Genomic DNA, 25,463 nt, shown 5'->3' with positions numbered 1-25,463 from the left:
CCAAAACAGGCCCCACTCTTCCTGTCTCCTGGGCAAAGGCCCGATGCCTGCTACGGTCAGGCCGGCCCTGAATATATTGGTCTGTCTAGTCGAAAATGCAGACTCATCCTTGCTCATTCAACATAATAACCATGCCTCCACTATATCAGTGAAGGTACATGTTACACTGTTGCTTGCAGTCTGTACTTTGAAATGCGCCTGCTGCAAAGCGTTGAGTCTGTATTTAGCAAGTGCAAAAATTAAAATGTCCCTCTTTCTTTTGATAATTTTCAAATATTGGAAGTGTCTGCAAACAAATCTCAGAATTCCATAACATTTTCACAATAAGCTGTTGTCTAGTTTTCATTTGCTCTGCACATCATTTTAAAGTCTCTCTGCAGCACATAATCTAATTGACAAATGGTCGGATCCGCCCGCTTTTAGTTAGGGATTACATCATGCAGGCTTGCTTCTTCCTTTTGCAGCCTGTCATCCTCTTTAGGTCTTGTGTGTCGCTATTCCAGCAACAGAGCATTCAGGCAAGGGTGGTGGCCTGGTCTGCTTCAAAACTCAAAAACACAATATTTAAAATGAACCTAAACCACCATCGTGATTAGGTCAAATTAAAAAACCACAGAAGCAAGATTAAATGAATAATTAAATAACAATTAGGCTCTAGCAGAAATGTATATTGTGTCTCCATAATTAGTGTGATTTTAGGAATTTAGCATTGCGCTTGTTTCATGTTATTCCAGGAATTTTGTCAATTGTGCAATATCGCCTAATTACACCACCATTTATAGCAAAATTACAGTGCAGGACAATGCGAACAACCAGGACATGAGGGGCTGTTGTTCCCACCTTTTATGTTGTATGTTTCTTAATTAAAATATAGCACTTAATGACGGATTTGCATTTTGCGTAATAATGCATTCGTTTTGCATCATCTTCCCAAACTTTCGCAGAATTGCGTGAATACCAATTACGTGAATATCACACACCACTAATTGCAATATCAAAACGTTTTTAAAAGGCTTGAATAAGCAATAGCAACGTTGAAAGATGGTGCAAAAAATGCATTGACAGCGTGCACTGTTCTGCGTTTCTACACACATTGACTTAATGTATCTACATCTCAAGAATCGGCGTGGCAACACATACCTGGAGGAATCTCTTGAATCCTGTTTGTACAGAGAGGACATTGTCTTCCCATCCATGATGCTCTGCTGTGAGTAGTATATAGTGACTGCTGTGCATCAAAGGCAAGCCACCTGATTTCATATTTGCAGCCTCAAGACTGGAATACTTAAAGCCAGTACTTGAAATGGAAAAATAGAAGTGCGGGTACTCTGTACCAGAGTGTCTACTTGTTTCTGACAAGTGGAAGTACTTTCCAATTAAAGTATTACGTTTTTCTTGAGAAGTGCAGGTACTCTCCCTCTCAAAATAAAAAAGTGCCTGTACTTAATACCGGCCCATTTAAATTCCAAATGACCTGGTAACAGAAATTAACTGGCCCATCCAAATGATACCTTATGTGGGTTTCACACACAAAAAAAGCCGAAATTGCCATGTTAAAATCCAGGCAAAATATGCTGGAATTGGCACGGAAACATTCATTCCTGCATGTTATTCCCAAAAATCTCATAACCCTAGTGATTCCCTCCATCTGAAATTAAAGGGACACCTGGTAACTGTAATTCCGGGACATAACGGGGATTTTAATTGGTCTCATATTGAGGACCTAAGGGCACACTTAACAGCCTTTAGGCATATAGAGGACAGACGTTTAATCTCATAACTAAATAGGAGCAGCGTATAAACTCTCTCCTCCTGCTGTTTTCAACGACCTCGACCTGTTTTCAATGACCGTTTGGCGTGCTCTAGTTAGCTACCCTCCCATCTCTCCTGCCTTGAAAACTTCAAATTCAACAATGTGCTGTTGTCTAAATGATTAAAATCAAAGAATTCCCTCATACATTTTCATTTCGGGTCAAAGACAGACATATATCACTGACTTCCCCAGCGCCTTCCAATGGGTATGCACTGACCCTGCCATTATGTGGGCGCTGTATGTAAAAGTGGTTACATCTGTTAACGCGGGATTACTGGTTACTAGTTACCTTACCAGATCCCAAACCAAGTCGACTGGATCGTTGGTACCTGTCATTGAGTAAAGGCAATCTAACAATAGGTCAATCAATTAAGATCTTACACCACTCTAAATGACCACTGACCAGGATTAAGTTTCAAAGATTTAATATAAAGTCAAAGATAACTGAAGATACAAACTTCTTAAAATGAGATTCAGAAGGTAAACTGGTATCACTATGAACATAAACTCTTTGAACAATCTGAGTCTACAAAACAGAATAATGAGTACAAGTTCGAAAATCATGAGGGTTGCCAAAATGGATACAAGTTGCAACCTCAGAGTCATTACAGAAAAGGAAAATTCAGGTTAGTCTGTCCCTACACTACTCTAAGTGACATCCCTACTTAACAAGATCTTTACCCCTCTAGGTGTCAGCCGTGGTGACTTCCTAAGAAGATCACGCACTTCTCTTTGTCTCTTCTCTGATAATGGGTCTCTCCTGATCAGTCTATCTGCCTACCCATCCGCTTCCTTAGGCTCCCAAAATCATCTGCTCTGCCCTCCTCCCGGGTCGCTTTCCCTAATACCAAATCACATTTCCGATAGGAACGCCCCTTGGGACGCCCCTCACGTGGTACATCTTTGCGCGGTAAACTCCATGATGGTACTCTTCAAGACCCTCGTTAAAGTTGACCTTGGTTCCCAGGCTTCTTCTTCAGTGCGCCGGTACCCCCTGAAATTCCTGAAGACTCCTACAGGCCTGCGCCAAGCGCCACTGAACAAAGCTCCATTAATTTCGACTGATTAGGACCCCTCGCACCTGCATACAGGCCATCCTACAGTAGGCCTCAAATTCCAGACTCCACCATATCTATAGGTCGTAAAGCAAATGCAAAGCTCTGTACTTGGCACCTCTCGACTTCTTCTCTAACGAGCATATGGCAGATCAAAGGGATGACATTATCAGTTCAGGCCTACTTGATTTACATGAAGCGGGTCCCTGCACTCTGAAAACATTTAACTTGATTTAAACGGTATTCTTAACTAACATACGTTTCTTAAAGCAACACATCTATAAAGCATATATTTCAATACTAAATTCGATAATACATTTTGGAAGAACCACGTTAACCCCACCTCACATTATTTTAGCAGCACGTTTAGATTTGCTGTGAATTGCCCTGAGGCCTACACAATGTAACTGGTTTATCAGGTTCCATTGAACCCTTCCTTTAACATGAGAACGTGAGGTTTTCATATTCATTACAACATTTCTACATTAGTCTCACACTGTTATGATTATTGTTACCCTACTTGAACACTCTATACATTTCACTACTGAATATAAGACGCTCTGGTGCAAGGTATATGTTAACTAACTACGTGATTGTAAATATGATGCACTTATACATTTTTCTCAAATTTGTGCTCTCTCAATCCCCCCTTTGATGACCTAAAGGGGTCATCACCATTAAAACACCATCACAAAATGTAGGACCCTTCAAAGTGAAGTCGTGGCAGTACCACCCCTTTTCATTGTCTCCAATGCCTTCAGACTCCTATATTGAGTGTCCTGCATTGCTGTCAACCTTCTCTCCTGTTCTCTCATAGATCTCTGCAACCTGTTTGCCCTATACCATTGATATAAACGCACCAATCCCCACAAAGTGATTACACAAATCACTATTATGATGATGGGTTTCAGTATGTACCAAACGATACCCTTCCCTAGGTTGGCAAACCAACCTCCAACTTTACCCATTCCCTGACCTACTTTTTCCCACACGTTCACTTTTGCCAGATCCTCAATTTCATAGTGAATTGCAGTGATGTTTCGTGTGTATTTCTCTAGAGGTTTTGAATTGTCCGGAATGTAAGTGCAGCATTCCTGGACCTTCAAAGCCTTACAGACTCCTCCCTCTTTGGCTAACAGAACGTCTAAAGCAAGTCGGTTCTGAAGAACCATTGCCCTGATCGATTGCATCTCACCTTCTACCAGCATTAATGATCTAGCAGTACTGGTAGATAGCCTATCTACGACTGTAGCTAATCTCCTAAGCTTGATGTCATTCAGTATCAATCCCAAAAAGGGGAATACCACCCCAAATACATCTCCAACCACTTCTTCAGTGGCAAGATCCCTTCTCCCCATAGCTTGTTTTCCTCTCTTTGTTGTCTCTAAATTCTCGGCATGGTATATTTTGGGAAAGACAATCGCTAAATAGCATGATCCGTACCAATTATCTGGTAACCTCACATAGGCATTTCTTCCACACACAAAATATACATTTGGTATGGCTTGCATTTCTTTCAAAAAGTCCTTGGAGTAATACTCCAACTGGAAAGCATGTTCACAACTAACTTCCCCTACAAACAAATTCTCATAATAGGAGTAACTTCTGTGTATACATAGTTTCCCCCTTTTCTCTTTATCTAAGGCAATTGGACCCTTACTACCCTTCCTCTGATGTTCTCTTTCTTCCTTGGTCCAATCTGTCTCCCATTGTCCTGAAGCTTTCTGAATATTCTGCCTTCTGTATAGAGTATCCACCTGTCCTATAAACTTATTTTCAATCTCTGATATTTGACAAGTCAGATTATTTCTTCGGGCATGTGAAGTATCTAACGTTCTCCATGGAATGAACCATTTGTGTAATCTGTCTTCGCTCTTGTAATAGTCCCACTTGTTCAGATGCTTGTAATTTGGGACCTCTGGCAATGTCGAGTCGAAGTTCGAGAAATAATACTCGAATCCTTCTCGTCCATAGAATATGCTCAACAATAAACTGCATGTGATTCCATATGTCAATGGAAGATGATGGTATCTGATACCCTCATCCACAGAAGCTGGTAACTGCATACAAACGCAGCAATTCTTCGCCTCCATGACATCAATGTACTCGTAAAGTAATTTGGCATAAGCATTTGACCTGAAATTTCCCTGTGACTCGTCTGTGTGTAACCTTTTTATTTCCGCATCTAACAACGCTTTGTCTTTATCATTGATGTTTCCCTTGTAATTAATAGTAGTAGTTCTCGGTGTTGACACTCCCTTGACTTCCCTGACTGCAGTTGCATCCCTCTCGTGTCCCACTATGTATGAGACAGTGACCACTAAAACTATCAGAGAAATCACTACTCCTAAAAGTGTGCCAACTATACATTTTGCCCTGCGGTTCGGGTTGCCGGCCTCCATGTTCTCAAACAGTGTAGCTCTGGATGTTCTTCCAGCATCAACTTCTCCTTCTCTCTGAACAAAGACTTTCTTTCAAACAATTTCTCTCTTTTGAACACTTAGAAGCTGACAATTTTCTCCGCAAAACAGTTTAAAGTCCTGTAGAAAATAGACAACCCTAGCCCTTCTCCATCCTCTAAAAGGAAACCCCTACCATTTTTTCTTCTTCCACTCGGCGCTAGGTTATCTTGCAGTAATTTTACAAAGTCCTTCTCAAAAGTCTTTTATCAATCAGAAGCCATGAAAGTTGCAAGGAGTGACACTACGTCTTCATAAATGTCCATCCGAAGAAACATTCCCTCAAGTATTGGGCATTCCTTGCAGCAACATGGAAATTCGACTGTCTCTAGGATTATTCGTCTTATTTCGCTCTGAACAAGAGGACGAACAAAATGAAGAGTTAATGTCTTTTCAATCTCCACTCCTGGTACTATCAGTTCTACATCCACAGTTACAAAGGGGTCCGTTCTGACCAGGATCACCTTCTTCACTTTCCCAGTTCTACGCCCCTTTGAAGACATTTGCAACAAGGTGTTAGTCCAAAACAATGAGCGCTCCAAGAACTTCCACTACTCGCTCAAGCATTTCCAAACGAAGAAGAGTTCCCTCCAATATTGGATATCGTGAACAGCAAACTGGAAAATCAACTGTCTCTAAAATCAATTTTCTTATCCCGCTCAGGAGAGGAGGGTAGACAATGTTGAGTGTCAACAACCTTTCAGCCTCCACCCCCGGTAGCAGGAACAGTATTTGCACTGTGATGATCGGATCAGTTCTGATCAGGTTCACTTCCCTGACCCTCCCGGTTCTGTGCCCCACGGACATCTTCAACGAGGTAGGTCCAATCAGGAGTAGAGTATCTTCTACTAGGCACTCGCACCCTCCTTGACCTTCTAGGACCCTCCTGAGCTTGATCCTGGGTATCTTCTTCTGGATCCGAGTCTTCGGATATAGGAGCAAGCGTTTCTTCCTGAGCTGACCTTAAGCTTAGCCTCCTTCTTCTTTCCAGCCAAGTGGCAGCTCCAAGCCTTATCCTCCTATTTCTCGTCCTCACACTCGGTTCTTGATCGCTCTGATACTGATCTGTGTCTGAATCGTATTCACTGCTGCTCTCTCCTTCAGTTGCGTCTTCAGTCTCACTGCCGTTCTGTCTTCTCTCTTCGTCTGGATCTGATGCGTTCCCAACTTCTCCTGACACCCCCTCAGCGGATCCGATCCCCTCTTGTGACTCTTCTTCCACTTCTGGACTTTCGTCTGGGATAGGAGCTGTTTCTTCTAGAGGTGCTGGAACTCTTCGAGTATGGGATGCATGGATCCAATTTGGCAGCCCCCCGCACTTCACCGCGGTGTTCGTGATCAGGATTACCTGAAAGGGCCCACGCCAGCGTACATCTAGGCAGTTCTTCCGGACGTGCTTCTTGACCAACACCCAATCCCCTGGGTTCAGATCATGACACAGATTCCTTGATGCTGGAACTTCAGCCGCATGCACCTGAAGAGACACAGAATGGATGGCGTCAGACAGTCCTTTACAATAGTCCAAGATCAGATCATCTGTAATATTCAACAGGGCAGCAGTTGGAACCGTGGGAAGTCTCATGGCCCTCCCCATCAGAATCTCGTGTGGAGAGAGACCTGTCCTTCTGTCAGGTGTGCTGCGCATGCTCATGAGCACTAAAGGAAGAGCATCTGGCCAACTCAAAGATGTGGATGCCACTACTTTAGCCAATCTATTCTTCAGAGTGCCGTTCACTTGTTCCACAATTCCTGAAGCTTCTGGTCGATAACTACAATGTAGTTTTTGATCGATCTTTAATGTGGAACACAACATCTTCACTATTTCGCTGTTAAAATGTTTTCCTCTGTCCGATTCCAGAGAGGCAGGCACCCCGAAGCGCGGTATCAACTCTCTGAGCAACAATTTAGCCACTGTGAGTGTATCGCACCTACGTGTCGGGTACGCTTCAACCCATCTGGAAAATACACATACAACCACCAACACATACCTAAGGCGGTTAACTCTTGGCATTTCAATAAAGTCTAGTTGCATTCTATTGAAAGGCCCCCCCGACCTCCCAATGTGACTTAGTGTGACTGGTGTCCGTTTGCCTATGTTCAGTTGTTGGCAGGTAACACATCGTTTGCATACTGATTCTGCTGCTATTCTAAATTTAGGGCAATACCAAGTCTGCCTAAACACTCTCATCATAGCGTCTCTTCCTAGGTGTACTGGACCATGTATTTCTCTTGCCATGGGATTAGCTAATTCTTCAGGTAACACAGCCCTCCCATCTGCTGAAACCCAAAAATCCATTTCACTTCGCACACAACCTGCTGTTTCCCATGCCTTTTTCTCAGTTTCTGGTGCGTTCTCCTGCATTACCCTTAAATCTTCCCAGGTATCCACGGTCTCTAACATCATGCTCAATTCTGTCTTTTCTTCAGCACCATCAATTTCCACTTTTGAGAAAGAATAATTTTGTTCCGCACAATAGCGTGCGACCTCATCAGCGTACCTGTTGCCTTGTGATACAAAGTCTGTATTCTTGGTGTGAGCTACACATTTCACTATCGCTATGGCAACTGGACCTTGTAATGCTTCTAACAATAATCGTACAAATTCTCCATTTCGAATGGGCGAACCAGAGGAGGTCATGTAACCTCTCTGAGACCACAACTGCCCGAAATCGTGAACCACACCGAAACCATATTGGCTGTCAGTGTATATGGTGACTCTCTTTCCGTTTCCTGCTATGCAGGCACGAGTTAGGGCAATGATTTCTGCTACCTGTGCGGAATGTACTCCTTCCAGGCAAGCGGCTTCCACAACTCCAGTAATGGTACAAACGGCATAAGCTGCTCTCAACCGACCAGTATCGTCTCTTAAACATGAGCCATCAACAAAATAAATGTCATCAGGGTCAGACAATGGCTCATCCACAATATCTGGTCTGGGTTTCGTGCATAGTTCAGTCACATCAAGGCAATCGTGGTCTTCACATCCTTCGCCTTCTATTACAGTAGGTAATGGCATCAAAGTAGCAGGATTCAAGACAGAGCATCTCCTGAGGGTCACGTTCTCCGCAGCAAGGATAACTTGCTCGTAGCGCGTGAGCCTACTATTAGTCAGATGCTGCGTCTTCGTCCTGGTCATTAACTATTCAACTGAATGCGGTACATACACCACCAATGGATGTCCCATCACAATACTCTCGCTTCTTTCAATGCTGACACCCGTTGCAGCAACGGATTTGAGACATCCGGGCAACGCTGCGGCTACTGGATCTAATGTAGCCGAAAAGTATGCAACTGGTCTACGGGCATTTCCGTGGGTCTGTGCCAAGACTGACAAAGCACATCCCTCTCTCTCACAGCAATAGAGTGAAAATGATTTCTCGTAATCGGGCATTCCCAGAGCCGGAGCACGACACAAATCGTCTCTCAGCTGCAAGAACGCCACTAGGCATTCGTCGTCCCATGGTACCGGATCACTCACCTCCTTGTGCGTCAGTTTCTGCAAGGGTTTCGCTTTCAGGGAAAAGTTAACTATCCACTGTCGGCAGTAACCCACCATCCCTAAGAACATTCTAACTTCTCTCTGTGTTGTAGGCGCATTCATCTTCATTATCGCCTCAATCCTCTCTGGGGACACCCTGCGTTTTCCTTTTTCTAACCGGTGTCCCAAATACTGCACTTCAGTCAGACAGTACTGTAACTTGCTCGGAGATACCTTATGTCCATTTTCAGCTAAATGGTTCAGTAGGGCAATGGAATCTGCTTTACAGGCTTCCTCAGTCTCTGACGCAACAAGTAGGTCATCTATGTACTGTACCAGAACCGAATTCTGCGGCAGTACTAGATTTTCAAGATTCTTCTTCAACAACTGGTTGAAGATGGATGGGCTGTCTGTGAATCCTTGTGGGATTCGACACCATGTTAAAATGCGATCTTCCATTTTAAAAGCGAAAAGATACCTGCTCTCTTCATCCAATGGGATTGAAAAGAAAGCCTGGCAAAGATCTATCACTGTGAACCATTCTGCTTGACATGGTATTTGAAACAGTATCACTGATGGATTCGGCACCACGGGACAACATGAAACAACTATATTGTTAATTTTTCGTAAATCCTGCACTATCCTGAATTTCCCACTAGGTTTCTGTAAACCCATAATCGGGGAGTTACAAGGACTACCCACGATTTCTTTCAGTATTCCCTGTTGGATCATTGACTCGATCACAGGTTTTATTCCTGCAATCGTCTCTTGAGACAATTTGTATTGAGGCGTTCTTGGAAACTCGGCATTTGGTTTTACCAGTATTTTTACTGGTTCTACCCCTTTGATCAATCCTATTTCTTCTCCTGTGAAATCCCATACCTCTGACGCCACTGTATCTCGTAAGTCTTGGGGAAGATCTTCCACTGTCAGAGTAGGATATAGTTCTACACAAGATTTTGAATTGGCCACCTTGAAAGTAGCATCATCGTCTGTAGTCTGTACCTCCACTCCTTGCGGGGTGCAGTATATTGTGCAGTTCAGTTTACACAACAAATCCCTTCCTAACAGACATACAGGACTCAAATCACAAACCACAAACTGATGCTCGTTCATATGGTTTCCTATTTTCACAGACACTGGTTCTGTCAAGGGACTAGTCATTCTTTTGTTTGCAACTCCTACCACCTGAATTGTTTCCCCTGACATCGGCAAACCTGGAACCACCGCTGATCTCAGAGTTGATCGAGTAGCCCCAGTATCCACTAAGAACGTTGTAGGACACCCTGCCACCTCTGCCTCAACAAACGGCCCTCTCTGATCCACCTCTAGGACTGCCCCGAGGGTACAGTCCTCTTCACTACTCACACGTTGTCCTGTCAGTGGATCAATGTAATAACACTTTTCTTCCTTGATAAAGAGAGGCATTTGTTTGAAGACCTTTCCCCCTGTCGATATTTTCGGTGGCTGTGGGAACTGGGCTCGCGGAGCCGAAGTCCCCCCTTTGGCCCCCTTGCTTCCCGTAACTGTCCCCTTTGGAGCTAGAACTTCTTGAACCTGCTCTTCGACTTCTAGCTCTCCATTTTCGGGGTTAAAGGGACACTCGGTCGCCAATGTCCCACCTGGTGACACAAATGGCACTTGGTCGTTTTCTTTAAAGTGGCAAAGTCTACCCTAGGTCTCTGCCCTTCTTCATTGTCTTTGTTCTGACCGTTTGGCTTTCGTCCCATCCCCTGCTTCTGCTGTCCACCCTTCCCGGCTGACTGCATTTGCACCACCATCAATTTCTCCTTTAGATTCTTGGCTTTAGAATCTATTTCGTCACTACAGTATCTCGCATAACGCAGGATCTCATCTAGTGGTTTGTTTTGCCAGCAAATTAAATGTTGTTGGATCATCAAACAAATATCTGGTCTCAGCCCCAAAACGAACTTTGACACAAACTGCCCTATGTCTTTGGGATCCATTACATCTAGTCCACTATACTGTTTGAATATTTTCAGTAACCTCTCATAAAACTCGTGGGCTGTCTCCTTGGGTTCCTGCCTTGTTCTGTCTATTTTTACCCAATCTATATCTTGTGGAGGCACTTTATCCTTTAACCAGGCTATTACTCTTTCGTACTTCTCCATGACACTGTCCGATGGTCCATTAGTTCTAGCATTCCTCTCAGGCTCTTCATTTGGCCACTGGACACTAATCTTGCACGTTACCCACAAATCCCCTGGAACCACAATGTCGAACAAGGTGTTCAAATCAATCCATAATACTTTGGAGATCTTTACAAACCTTTCTACCTGCTTATACCACTCTACTGGATTTTCCCTCAACTTCGGAAATGAGTTGGTAAATGCAGCTAAATCTCCTCTACTCCAGGGCACATGTACATAATTTCCGTTCGATATTTCTCGCAAAGGGAATGCCTCCATCTGCATTACCCTTCCTTCTGGGGTCATCACACTTGTACTCCGCCTAACAGTGCCCTTTTTCGACCACCTCTCTTCCCATTTGTCCAGTTCTCTCCACACCCTTATTCCTGATACCAATTCTCTTATGTGTGTTTTTAATCCGGTAGTTCTCTTCTCATCTAGGTCTTGGTCCGAGTACTGTAATCTGTGGTTACTCTGCAATGCCCTTGTCCTAGATAAATCTACAGCGTACCTGTCTGCCAACTTAGTCAGTTTCTCATGAATCGCTCTAGCTTTCCTAGTAGTATCCTTCGCTATGAACAGTAGCTCATCTTGTTCGTACAAGTCAATCCTTTCTAAAGGCACCGTCCCTTCTATAATCTCGTCTAGATCGGATTTTAGACTGGAGACATCAAGCCTTTTAACCTTTATCGCAGCCTTTAGTACCTCAGCTCCAGATGCTCCTTCCACATCCCTCCCGTCCCAGCTCCTAGTCCTGCGCCTAGGCACTGGTGAGTTAAAAGGAGTCCTCCCCCGCTCCCATCTCTCTAGGTCCCATGCCTTCCCATCTTCTCGGGGTGGATAGTGAAACACTCCTTCGCGCCTCATAGCCCCGCGTTCCCCATCCTGTCTAGTTTCACGGGATGCATGGCAAGATATTCCGTTACTCCCTCTTTCTTCCTCATGCATCTGTGACCTCCGATCACTCGATGTATGACGTGACCTTTCACTGTTCCCTCTTTGCTAGTGATGTACATTTTCCCCAGGTGCGTGTGCGTGATGAGTGCACCTAAACCTATCCCTGTACTCTTGCGTTCTCTGGTCTCCCTCTGTTTGCGTGAGGCGAGACACCTCCTCACTCTCCATACTCCTACCATTCTGCTCCTGCTGTTCCCTCCCATTCATCGGACAGGTAACTCCTCTGTTGTCCTGAGTTTGACCTTCTCGGCCCTGACTGCTTTCGCTGGCCCCACAATGAGATACAGTCCCACTACCTCTGTTTTCCCACTCTGGTTCTGTTCTTGACCTGTTACTTGGGGTTACCGCTGACCCATCCCATTCCCTCAAATCAGCTCTTAATTCTGTATAGGACTTTGGCCGTGGTCCCCTTAGATCCATTGGTCCTCTCGGATCTCCCTGTCCTGAATTTGGACCTACAGTTGTGTCTAATGGGGTATTCCAAGTTACCGATCCTGGCAATTGTTTCCATGCATTTGTCACATTATTCCTCCTTTCCATCTCAATTCTTTCTCTATCCAATTGTCTCTGTTCTTCCTCTCTATCTCTCTCGGAGTTATAGATCGATACTATAGGTCCTATGGTAACAGGCACTTGAAGAGCATCTGGCAATCCAACAGACTCAACCCTTTCGGTGGCTGGCGTTTTCTGCACCACAAACCTTCCCACTACACTCTGTACAGTGTTGTTATGAAGTGTCTCCTCGCCTTTGATAGGTGTCCATTCTGATACTGGGAGTGGTGTATACCCCTCTATTACAGTCCCACCTTCCCTTGCGAGTCCCCTATCTTCAATCTCCCCAACTCTCGGAGGTGGTCTATCTAACAGCAACCTGTTTATCAGGTTGTCTTCCGATTCACTTTCTTCGTCCTCTTCCATGAGGTTTCCTCCTCCTCCCACCTCCCTCATGGGGTACATTTTCTCCACCTCAATAGCCTGTACCCTCCATCTCTTTGCCTCCTCATCCCATTTAGAATCTCGCACTGCTCTTACCGATCGCGTCAGTCTTAGTTGACGCCTGTTCAAGTTTCGGTCGTGCGCTGCCCTAATCCATGCATTAAGGGCCTCAAACTGGGTAGGTCTAGGTGAAGGTTTCAATGAGGACATGGTTGCTTTCAACCGATGTAACACCTCTAACTTAAACGTCCCATACTTCGGGAACTGCATTTCCTCATTCCCTTCCGTAAGCTTATTCCAAGCCCCAATCCATAATATGGTATGCAGCCCCACATTCGTTGCCATATAATGAGCTGGTGTACCCTCCGGCGGAGCCTCTTCCCCGTAATAATGTTCACTTCTTTTTCTTTTAAAAATCCCTTTCAAACACTTAAAACACTTCATGATTTCTCTTTTCTCCGCGTTTGTTTTCTTCCTGATGACAATCCACCAATCTCAGCGCGGTTCTCACTAACTGGCCTATCCGTGCGCGGCTTTCCTCCGACGTCACTCTAGCCGCCCAACCAGAGCGCGGCTCTAGCTAATGTCACACCAACCGCTCAATCACAGCGCGGTTCTAGCCGACGTCACCCGTCCCCCTTCGCAGCAGTTCCCCTCCTTTCTCAGCTCGTCTCCTCGGTCATGGACGCGTCCCATTCATACTCTGAAAAATGATTACTTCTGTCCAAGCGATCACCTTTCTTGACTGTACGCCCACAGTCTTTTCTGTAGTTGTCACCTTAACTTGACGAAATGTCTTTCCGTCCAGACAATCGCCTTCTCTGATAGGTTACTCACACACAGTAACTTTCGACCAGCGTCCATTACTCATACGCTCACTCTTACACTCCCCCTATCTCGGTCCCACGGCGGTCAATGGTACCTCGTGACCTCCGTACTATGGTCGACAACTACCCTGGATGTTCGATACACCCAAAACCACTTAAGCTCTGGCCTGAACTTAAGATTTCGCCAGTTCACCCGTTTACCAGGTAACCAGTTTACCAGGTTGCGCGCGCTCACAACCTTCTCTCATTCACACTACAGGCATTCAACTCCGCAAGACATTACAATACAAATGCAACACAAAACACCGCAATCTGTTCACGCATGACCCTTGTTATACTCACTCTCCTCCGATACTGCTGCTTTTCTCGCACCGTCTGCACCTTCGGCTCACGATTCTTCCGCTGCTCGTCTCTCGATGTCTAGGGGCCTTGGGGTAAACTAACCTCTCTAGATTACCTTCCTCAAGAAGATAACCATCCTACTCTGCTACCAACTGTTAACGCGGGATTACTGGTTACTAGTTACCTTACCAGATCCCAAACCAAGTCGACTGGATCGTTGGTACCTGTCATTGAGTAAAGGCAATCTAACAATAGGTCAATCAATTAAGATCTTACACCACTCTAAATGACCACTGACCAGGATTAAGTTTCAAAGATTTAATATAAAGTCAAAGATAACTGAAGATACAAACTTCTTAAAATGAGATTCAGAAGGTAAACTGGTATCACTATGAACATAAACTCTTTGAACAATCTGAGTCTACAAAACAGAATAATGAGTACAAGTTCGAAAATCATGAGGGTTGCCAAAATGGATACAAGTTGCAACCTCAGAGTCATTACAGAAAAGGAACATTCAGGTTAGTCTGTCCCTACACTACTCTAAGTGACATCCCTACTTAACAAGATCTTTACCCCTCTAGGTGTTGATCCAGCGCTCTCACCAAAATATTGCACAAATGACACTATCTACTACCACAAAACTTACACTACAACACTAGGCCCATAACAACAATAGAGCGCTTGAATCATGAGGCGATAAGATCTAAATATAGTTGTTTAAACCATCTGCAATAATCAAGACCAGCTTGTCATTTTAGAAAGTTTATTTTAACACATCTAGAAAAACTTAGGTTTTGGTATTTTATTAAACAAGCATTAGAAAAATGTCATAAAGAAAGATTTATTCAGTATTAATAAAAAGAGCATAAATCAAGAATTATTATTCATTAGCAAGAATAAGTAAAATTAAGCATTTTCCAAAATCCTAACTATATCTCTGTCTCTACCCTCATCACCTAATAATAAAGTAATTAATAAAAACTCCTGTCCTCACGTGTAAAGTCCATCAGCATAACATCGTCCTCCAGAATTCTCGAGCGTAAGCCAACTATGTGTTCTCTGAACCTATTCTTATACCCTAATTTTAGCTGAGCTAACTATTTTTCACATTCCAGCAGACGAATTCTAGTTCTCCATTGGCTGAGCCACCTCGTACCACAGTAAACTGTGACACCTCCTTTTTGCATGCCCGGGCAAATTCACTAGTCCATTGTTCATTTAGAAGTCTTGGCAGCTTCTCTTTAGGCTGCTACATTTTGTAGCGACAGCTTCCTTTTTAACCTTGAGCTAGTCAGCTCTGAACTCCCGTGGCACGTTAGCAAACGTTAGCAAATTTCTCCAAAAAGTCATCTTTTTAGCAGTTCAATCCAAAACCTTTCAAAATAAAAGCTCAGAGGCCTTTTCCATCCTTCTTGGAATTATTTTCACTTGAGCCATTTTCATCATTAGGCCTCTCTCAGAAAGCGTCAATTTTCTGCGCCACCGTCCCTGCGTCACTTTTAAAAGGGTACTATTTTTCTGCAGCCATCTCTAAGCTTCACTTGTAAAACTATTATATAAACAAACACAAAGAATAATTAATGAAAGAAATACAGTTTGTTCTGTTGCCTCCCATCATTGCTAATAATTAACCCATTAGTCTAAATTACCTAGCAGTAAAGCACAAATAAAGCAGCATTTTATATCTACCTGTCTTCATTAATCCATAAAACCTTATGTGCACCTAGAATAGTAGAAATGACATCACATAGACAAGGGAAGCAAAATAAGCACATGCCATTATTTCAAAAACAGCTGCTATTAGTTATGACATGACAATAGACAAGATTAATTTATTATTTTCCACATACATAAGAATGCAACATAATGCACATTTATGAGCACACATGTTAGTTTCCCACATGTCTTTTGTGTATGCAACTTTAAACTAGGTTGAATTATTATACACACAGCACAAGTTGTTAGCATTATTAATTTATTTATGGAAGTGTGACTTCATGGGTTTAAACAAATTTTTGTTTTCTATCCCGCTCCATCAACTCCCTCATCTGGTGATTAACAAATCACCACACCAGCACCCAAAAATTTAGCAAAGATTTTATCTAAGATGAACATGATTCAATTTCACCTGTGTTAGTATTTCTAAAGACTTATCTCATCAGTTTATCTACAATTCTCATACTGAGTTTTAAGAAACCCCTCTAGTTCTATTTCTTTCTCTTGTGTAACATGCAACTAAGATTCAACAAAAGTGTTGCAAAAACTATAACTAATAAAATGTCAGTATCTTGTTTGTCATATTGACCTTAAACTTCTCCTTGTTAATTTCTAAAAGAACAATAACCTAAATTAACCAAAGCAGAATTATATTTTCATTAAGCTTGCAAAGAAAAATAAAACAAAATTTTTAAAAATGTTACCTAAATTTTCTAAAAATTTCTAACACCCCCCTTTTTCACATTTTTTTTTTTTTTTTTTTTTTTATACTCTTTAAACCTTCTAACAGTTTTTCTTCGACCTAATGTCACAAATTAATTTTTCAGCTAACAGGATTTCTTCGACCTTGTGTCATCTAACAAGATTTCTTCAGCCTTATGCCAAAAACAGAATACCTAAAATTTAACAGGTATGTACTTCAATCATTGTCACCTTTGTTTTCAATCTCTTTTTGACTCTCATTATTTACCTCCACTACAGGTATCACTTCTATTTTCTTTCCTGCCTCACTTTTCTTTTCACAATCCTTTTGACTTGATTTTTCATCAATCTGTTTCTTTGATCTGTATCTTAATTTGAATTTTAGGCCTTCATTTTCTTCTGGCCAGTTATCACTTTTTCTTAGTAATTTCTTCTTTTGCTTGGTCACATTACATTCTGTTCTCCAAGCTCCTTTTCTGAATTTTCTCATTTGAGAATCTTCATCATTCTCATCAGTTTCAGTGTCAGACATTTTCATTCTGGACTCAGGTACTTCTTTACTCAGCAGCTTCACTCCGTTAGGAACGTCATCTTTGTAGCTGGTACTTGGCAATTCATTTTCTTTTTCTTCAATTACCTTCAACTTCCCAGTTTCAGAATTCTTGTTCCTGCTTTCAGAGCTACTTTTCTGCTTTTCAATACTCTCCTGGTCTTGAATCACAATCTGATCACATTCTTCTTCTGCTTCTTTATCTGGCAGATTTCCATCATTTTCTGAGTCTTCTGTCACAACTTTCAAGTCTTCTTCAATCAAGGCTTGTTTTCTATTTATGTTCTCCAGATATCGACCAACTTGTCGATCTTCAAGATCTGGATTCTCTTCAGGCTCTTCTTCAGAATCTGAATCAACAGTTGTGACACTATCCTCATCAGGATTTTCAGGTGTAGTTACACGAAAAGTATGGCCAGTGTCAATCCACCTCTTCAGTCTTTTGCACTTCTCTGTATTTGTCGTGACAAGACTGACTGACCTCCTTTTCTGCCACCTTGGCACTAGAGAATTCCTTTTTAGACGAACCTTTTTCCTGATTCTTTTTCCTGTTAACAATTCAAGTACTTGCTCTTTTTCTCTTGTTTGCACTTCAGTTTCATCTTCATCAAACACAGAAATCTGATAAATTCCTGCAGTTCTCCAAATTGATGCTATCATTGATAGGCATCATTCTCTTCTCTGGTATGAATGTCTGTCTCATGACCTTGTCCATCATAATATTACGTGGACTTAAATCTGTCTTTTTATCAGTAGTACTTCTCAGAAACATCAAAACAAGTGGAAAGATATCTGTCCACTTTGTACCTGCAGCTAGGCACATTTTTGCATCTCTGTCTTTTATAATAACATTCTCATGCTCCTCAACACCTGAAATTTCTATTCTATCTGTACAATGGAGCAATCTGTTTTCAATATGTTTTCTGTTATCTGATAACTTTGCAACAATAATTTCATCATTACGTCGCATCTGAAATGTTCCAACCCATTTTGTAATCAAACAGCAAATCACAAAAATGTAGCACAGTTTGTAATGCAGTGACATCTCACAGAAATCCATTTGTAATCTGGTCAATGAACCACTCTCCTGTAATTCTGTTCTCAAACTCACAACTGTTCTCTTAATTGTGTTCACTTGCTGACAAGTTAGACACCTCTGGTAAAGAAATTCTACAAATCTATGGTACATTCTGTCCATATCAGTAATCATGCTATTTAGCAAAACTACTCTGTCATCTCTGTGTGTCAAAATCTCATCCTCATCTCGCTGTTTAAAATCTGTACTCAACCATGTGTTTCTCAACCATGTGTTTTTCTCCTCATGAGTTGCTTCATCTTGAAAATCTTTGACTACCTGCCATGTTTCAACTACAGATGTTAGTATTAGTGAACTCAAAGCATGTTCATCATTCATTTTGTATGCTGCACATATCACGACAGCAAACCTTTCTGCCAATTGAATATCATCAATCAATCTTTTAATTAAATTTGCATTTCTGAAAAGCGAACCTGTAAAAGTCAATGTTTCAATCTGTTGATCAATTACGTCCTTTACTTTGATGTCTTCACTCAAAAGAACATCAATTTTATTCCAACATTCTGGAAGTACATTTAATCCTTTTGGACTGTTTTCCTGTTCTTTATTTAATCCTGTATCTGCATTGTCTGACTGTTCATTAATAAAATTTTGCAATGGCAATGAAGCCATCTCAATCTCTTGAGTCATTACCTGTCGCTGTATTTGTAACTGTTCATTCAGCTCATTTATCTCAATCTCCTTTTCATTTGACCATAATTTTGACTCATCAGGCTGTATCAATTTAATCAGGTCAATGTCAGATTTCTCACTTACCAGAACTGAAGTCATCTCTGTTCCTTGCTCTGTTGCAATCCCTACTAATTCAATCTCAAGTACAATGGAATAAACCTTTTCAATTAATGGGACCTTTAAAATTGCGGAATTAATTTCATCTTTTCCCAGCACAGGGACTATCTCTGTTTCCATAATTTTCATGGACTCCTTTAAATTATTTGTTGAATTTACATAATCAGGAATATTAATTCCAGATGTACCAAGCATCTCATCATGCTTTTCTGTCGCATCAATTTTAATAAAATTCTGAGCTGGCACTTTATCAGTTTGATCTGACACTTTTGGCGTTACATTAATCTGCTCTAGGGGTCTTATTGAATTCCTGTTCTGATCCATATTTACAACATCAATTGTACATGGATCTATATTTTCTACTCTGACACCTTTATTATTTATTTTCGCTAATTTGGGAATCTTTAATTTATTCTCGCATTTGGCAACAACCTTTTTCATTTTCTTATACAAAGAAGACATTTTTGCTAATTAATTTGGTAAACGTACTCTCTTAATTTGCCTTGCAGTGCTTGCTGATCAATTAATTAATTAAATACTATCAGGTGTAGAAAACTTTATAATTTGGTCAATTTAATATATCTCCTAATTTACCTGTATCACTAAATTTAATTAACCTGTAAAGAAAAATATCAATTTTGCAAAAACAGTAGTAACGCAAAATTTTATTTTATAACAGTAAATATCAACATATAATCACATGTGTTTTAAATGTACTTATTTTTCACTTACACACCTTCTGCAACATATACCTGTGAAAAAGAAAACCTAACTAGTTTTGCCTTAATTTTCTGTATCTTAATTTTAATAAACCTGAAAAAATTATGTATTTGTAAAACAGCAATATAAAAATTTTATTCAACACTTTAAATGTGACTGGGCATAATTTTTATACATTTGTACATTAATTTTGAGAATTTTCGTTTTTCCTTTTATTTTATATAAATGATACTGCTGTAAAACTTCAAACCACTCCCTACAATCTCCAGCTTGTGAATCTGCCTTCCTCCACCTCACCACTACTGCACTTTGTTTAGCGCTCACCAGCATTCATTCCAATATCCACAGCCCTTTAAATGCCTCCACAGCCTTTCTATGCCCCCACAAACATCACCTCACACTAGCGCGATGACAGCATTTTAATCTCCCTTTTAAAGTAACTACTCGGCTTTAACACTCATCAATAGCTCATCAGCCAATCACAACACATCGCATCAGCCAATCACAACACAGCAACTGATGCTAATGTATGCTGTTGCTGCTGTAATCTCTCTCCCCCCACTCGCGCTATGCTTCAAGAAATATTTTAATATAGCGCACAGTCTCTGGCCCACATCAGCTGTGACACTCTTTTTCCCTTACAACTTAGACAATCAATAAAACGGGGACATTCGCGGTTCCAGCCAATCACAGCATGTCTTTCCTATGAGCGAGGCAGCCCCAAGACACTCCAGACCATATATTAACTAATGGGAGAGCCTCGCCCAATCAGAGCGGGGCTTACGGAGCCTCACCCAATAGGAGCGCGGCTCTATTTATGACGCGCTGGTCGATTTCTATTAATCAGAACATGTCGACTTTATCACACCCTACCACAGCAGCTTCAAGCTTAACCTCTTTTTAATAAATACAGCGCGCAACTTTTGTTATTCATATGATGTGACACACTCTGTTTTAATTTATTAGCGCATTTAGGAAAAAATCAAAACGGGGACAAATTGCAAACAACTCGGAGCACTAGCCAATCATTGAGTTGCTTTATAATAATGTTCGATAGCTCTAGCCAATCACAATCACGACTTTGCGGTGACGTTATGAAAGCTTCAGCCAAATCGGAGCGCTTCCTTACTCTGACGCTCCTGAAGCCTTAACCTATCAGAGCACGGCTTTACCCTAACACTTCGGATATTCCAACAAATCAGAGCGCGGCGGCATCACACAATTGCTGCAGCTCTCAGTTCTCCGCGCTTTACCAAATTGTTATTTAAATACAACGCGCAATCGCTTTAACTTAATTTATTTATGCAAATTTATTTAGCGTGCACTCGTTCATTCACTTTACCCACAACACGCTTTTCTTTTAATTCATTAAAGCGTTGAGGAAAAGGGCTAACGCAGGGTTTTAATTTTTATTCAATAACAAGATACCTATAAACAATTACAGAGCCTCGCCCAATAGGAGCGCGGCTCAGTCTATGACGCGACGGCGTCTAGACCAATCAAGGGGCGGCCCTGCTATGACGCTGCGCGTCGATATCCAATGGGTGCGCGGCCTTGCGATGACGCGACGGCGTTTTAACGAATGGGAGTGCGGCGGCTGACGCAAGCAGCCGCTGCAGCTGGCAGCTCTCCCCTTGCGTTTCTACTCGCAGTAAACAGCCCCTCCCTTACTTTTTGTATTTTAACAGAGTCGCTATGCTCCTCTTTTAATTAATAGAGTCACAGGTTCACACAGCTGTTCCCGCTCTCATTTCTTCGCGTTTTCAAATGAAATGAACTTCTAATAAAATACTCGCAGTTATAGCTAGCAAAGAAATAAATGAAAACGGGGTCATTTAATTTTTATAAACAATTATAATAACTGTGGTGGCGCGCATTTAAGTGCATTTACTTCTTAACAATTGAAACACTCCAGTGAATTATAGCTCGACGCTCTAGCCCAATCAGAGCGCGGCTTTGCTCAGTCACTCCTGACGTCTTTAGCCAATCAGGGGGCAGCTTTTTAATGACAAACCAGACGCTCTATCCAATCCGAGCGCGGCTGTTTCTGACGTAAGCAGCTGCTGCAGCTGCAGGCTCTCTCCTCGCACGTTCCCACTCCTAAAACCAGCCCCTCCCTTACAATTTTCGATCGGGGCACAATTTAATGGATTTAAACTACGGAGAATAATTTGTTACTACAATTAAAGCGAGCAATGTTTATAAAATTAATTCTGATCGCTTTTTACTTATTTAAAAATGTTTAACAACGTGGAATACCTTAATTATAGCCTAATTAACACAGAACATTCTAAAATGCTCCTGAATGTTTTAAATTAGCACAGTTCACCTTATTATATTTTTCAACTATGCTGAACACTTTTCAATTGAATTTTATTAGCGTGCAGAGTTTTTAAATGTATTTAAACACTGCACAATATCATAAAAAGTCTTAGAATGGTACAGACTTTATCCTGAACTTTCCTAAGTACCTTAGAATTACTTTTGGTACATTTTAGTGAATATATAAAACGAAACACATCTGTCTGCTTCTCTAATTAGGATAGTTTACATACATTCAAGTATCCACACTTCGGAATAGACGGCGCTATTCACACTAAGGATAATTTCCATTTGCCAGTAGAGCAACTCTTACTCTACCCTTCTAACACGTAAGAATATGAACTCATTTTGCTCTGAACCCACCGCGAAGTGAAAGTATCTAAGAGTTCCACTTGAACATACCTTACAAAACAATCACGCACTTTCACACTGAAAATTCCCTAACTTCAGACACACATGAAATCCGTACAGGACTCTCACCTGTTTATAGAAATCATGCACCGTTAGCAAAATAACACCGTTATCCGTACAGGGCTCTCACCTGTTTATAGATATAAAACATGTACCCGTACAGGACTCTAACCTGTTTATAGATAATCATGCACCGACATTACCCTGCCCTTCACTCAAGCTTGAATATAACTAATACTCTTATCACAGTGAGTTTTATGGAAGGCGCTTTGTCCCTATTCTCATGCTGCTCTAATTTCTTAGAAAACCCTCACTATTACAAGATTCACACCTAGCCCTAAAACTGTGTTGCACGGCGACAACACTGTATTGCACGGCGACAATACTTCTGGTACACGGCGATACCAACAGTGATACTCGGCGATATCACAGAAACAGATCAGATATTCTGCATGACTACTTTCTCATCACACAGTTTTTGTACCGGTACACACATAGCACAAAATTAAACAAACTCAACATGTGTTAAAACTTAATCCTATGATTTTACCAACATATATGTATCATGCATGTAACATGTATGTCAAAAACAACATATATAAACCGTCCGATGGCTACCAGAAATTGATCCAGCGCTCTCACCAAAATATTGCACAAATGACACTATCTACTACCACAAAACTTACACTACAACACTAGGCCCATAACAACAATAGAGCGCTTGAATCATGAGGCGATAAGATCTAAATATAGTTGTTTAAACCATCTGCAATAATCAAGACCAGCTTGTCATTTTAGAAAGTTTATTTTAACACATCTAGAAAAACTTAGGTTTTGGTATTTTATTAAACAAGCATTAGAAAAATGTCATAAAGAAAGATTTATTCAGTATTAATAAAAAGAGCATAAATCAAGAATTATTATTCATTAGCAAGAATAAGTAAAATTAAGCATTTTCCAAAATCCTAACTATATCTCTGTCTCTACCCTCATCACCTAATAATAAAGTAATTAATAAAAACTCCTGTCCTCACGTGTAAAGTCCATCAGCATAACATCGTCCTCCAGAATTCTCGAGCGTAAGCCAACTATGTGTTCTCTGAACCTATTCTTATACCCTAATTTTAGCTGAGCTAACTATTTTTCACATTCCAGCAGACGAATTCTAGTTCTCCATTGGCTGAGCCACCTCGTACCACAGTAAACTGTGACACCTCCTTTTTGCATGCCCGGGCAAATTCACTAGTCCATTGTTCATTTAGAAGTCTTGGCAGCTTCTCTTTAGGCTGCTACATTTTGTAGCGACAGCTTCCTTTTTAACCTTGAGCTAGTCAGCTCTGAACTCCCGTGGCACGTTAGCAAACGTTAGCAAATTTCTCCAAAAAGTCATCTTTTTAGCAGTTCAATCCAAAACCTTTCAAAATAAAAGCTCAGAGGCCTTTTCCATCCTTCTTGGAATTATTTTCACTTGAGCCATTTTCATCATTAGGCCTCTCTCAGAAAGCGTCAATTTTCTGCGCCACCGTCCCTGCGTCACTTTTAAAAGGGTACTATTTTTCTGCAGCCATCTCTAAGCTTCACTTGTAAAACTATTATATAAACAAACACAAAGAATAATTAATGAAAGAAATACAGTTTGTTCTGTTGCCTCCCATCATTGCTAATAATTAACCCATTAGTCTAAATTACCTAGCAGTAAAGCACAAATAAAGCAGCATTTTATATCTACCTGTCTTCATTAATCCATAAAACCTTATGTGCACCTAGAATAGTAGAAATGACATCACATAGACAAGGGAAGCAAAATAAGCACATGCCATTATTTCAAAAACAGCTGCTATTAGTTATGACATGACAATAGACAAGATTAATTTATTATTTTCCACATACATAAGAATGCAACATAATGCACATTTATGAGCACACATGTTAGTTTCCCACATGTCTTTTGTGTATGCAACTTTAAACTAGGTTGAATTATTATACACACAGCACAAGTTGTTAGCATTATTAATTTATTTATGGAAGTGTGACTTCATGGGTTTAAACAAATTTTTGTTTTCTATCCCGCTCCATCAACTAACCATCCTCTGCTACCAGAAATTGATCCAGCGCTCTCACCAAAATATTGCACAAATGACACTATCTACTACCACAAAACTTACACTACAACACTAGGCCCATAACAACAATAGAGCGCTTGAATCATGAGGCGATAAGATCTAAATATAGTTGTTTAAACCATCTGCAATAATCAAGACCAGCTTGTCATTTTAGAAAGTTTATTTTAACACATCTAGAAAAACTTAGGTTTTGGTATTTTATTAAACAAGCATTAGAAAAATGTCATAAAGAAAGATTTATTCAGTATTAATAAAAAGAGCATAAATCAAGAATTATTATTCATTAGCAAGAATAAGTAAAATTAAGCATTTTCCAAAATCCTAACTATATCTCTGTCTCTACCCTCATCACCTAATAATAAAGTAATTAATAAAAACTCCTGTCCTCACGTGTAAAGTCCATCAGCATAACATCGTCCTCCAGAATTCTCGAGCGTAAGCCAACTATGTGTTCTCTGAACCTATTCTTATACCCTAATTTTAGCTGAGCTAACTATTTTTCACATTCCAGCAGACGAATTCTAGTTCTCCATTGGCTGAGCCACCTCGTACCACAGTAAACTGTGACACCTCCTTTTTGCATGCCCGGGCAAATTCACTAGTCCATTGTTCATTTAGAAGTCTTGGCAGCTTCTCTTTAGGCTGCTACATTTTGTAGCGACAGCTTCCTTTTTAACCTTGAGCTAGTCAGCTCTGAACTCCCGTGGCACGTTAGCAAACGTTAGCAAATTTCTCCAAAAAGTCATCTTTTTAGCAGTTCAATCCAAAACCTTTCAAAATAAAAGCTCAGAGGCCTTTTCCATCCTTCTTGGAATTATTTTCACTTGAGCCATTTTCATCATTAGGCCTCTCTCAGAAAGCGTCAATTTTCTGCGCCACCGTCCCTGCGTCACTTTTAAAAGGGTACTATTTTTCTGCAGCCATCTCTAAGCTTCACTTGTAAAACTATTATATAAACAAACACAAAGAATAATTAATGAAAGAAATACAGTTTGTTCTGTTGCCTCCCATCAT

The 25,463-nt window shown here is 41.0% G+C and overlaps 1 protein-coding gene across 4 annotated transcripts in view; it reads left to right on the top strand.

The window, feature by feature from the left end:
* The window catches only part of LOC144829031 (poly(rC)-binding protein 3-like), a 335,139-nt gene that overhangs the window by 159,147 nt on the left and 150,529 nt on the right, over positions 1-25,463 (top strand). The gene's annotated exons all lie outside the window — the stretch shown is intronic.

The sequence above is a fragment of the Lissotriton helveticus genome, chromosome 4_1, assembly GCF_964261635.1.
Source record: "Lissotriton helveticus chromosome 4_1, aLisHel1.1, whole genome shotgun sequence".
Taxonomy (NCBI): domain Eukaryota; kingdom Metazoa; phylum Chordata; class Amphibia; order Caudata; family Salamandridae; genus Lissotriton; species Lissotriton helveticus.
Note: the sequence above shows the minus strand (reverse complement) of the source record. Positions and strands in the feature narration are given on the sequence as shown.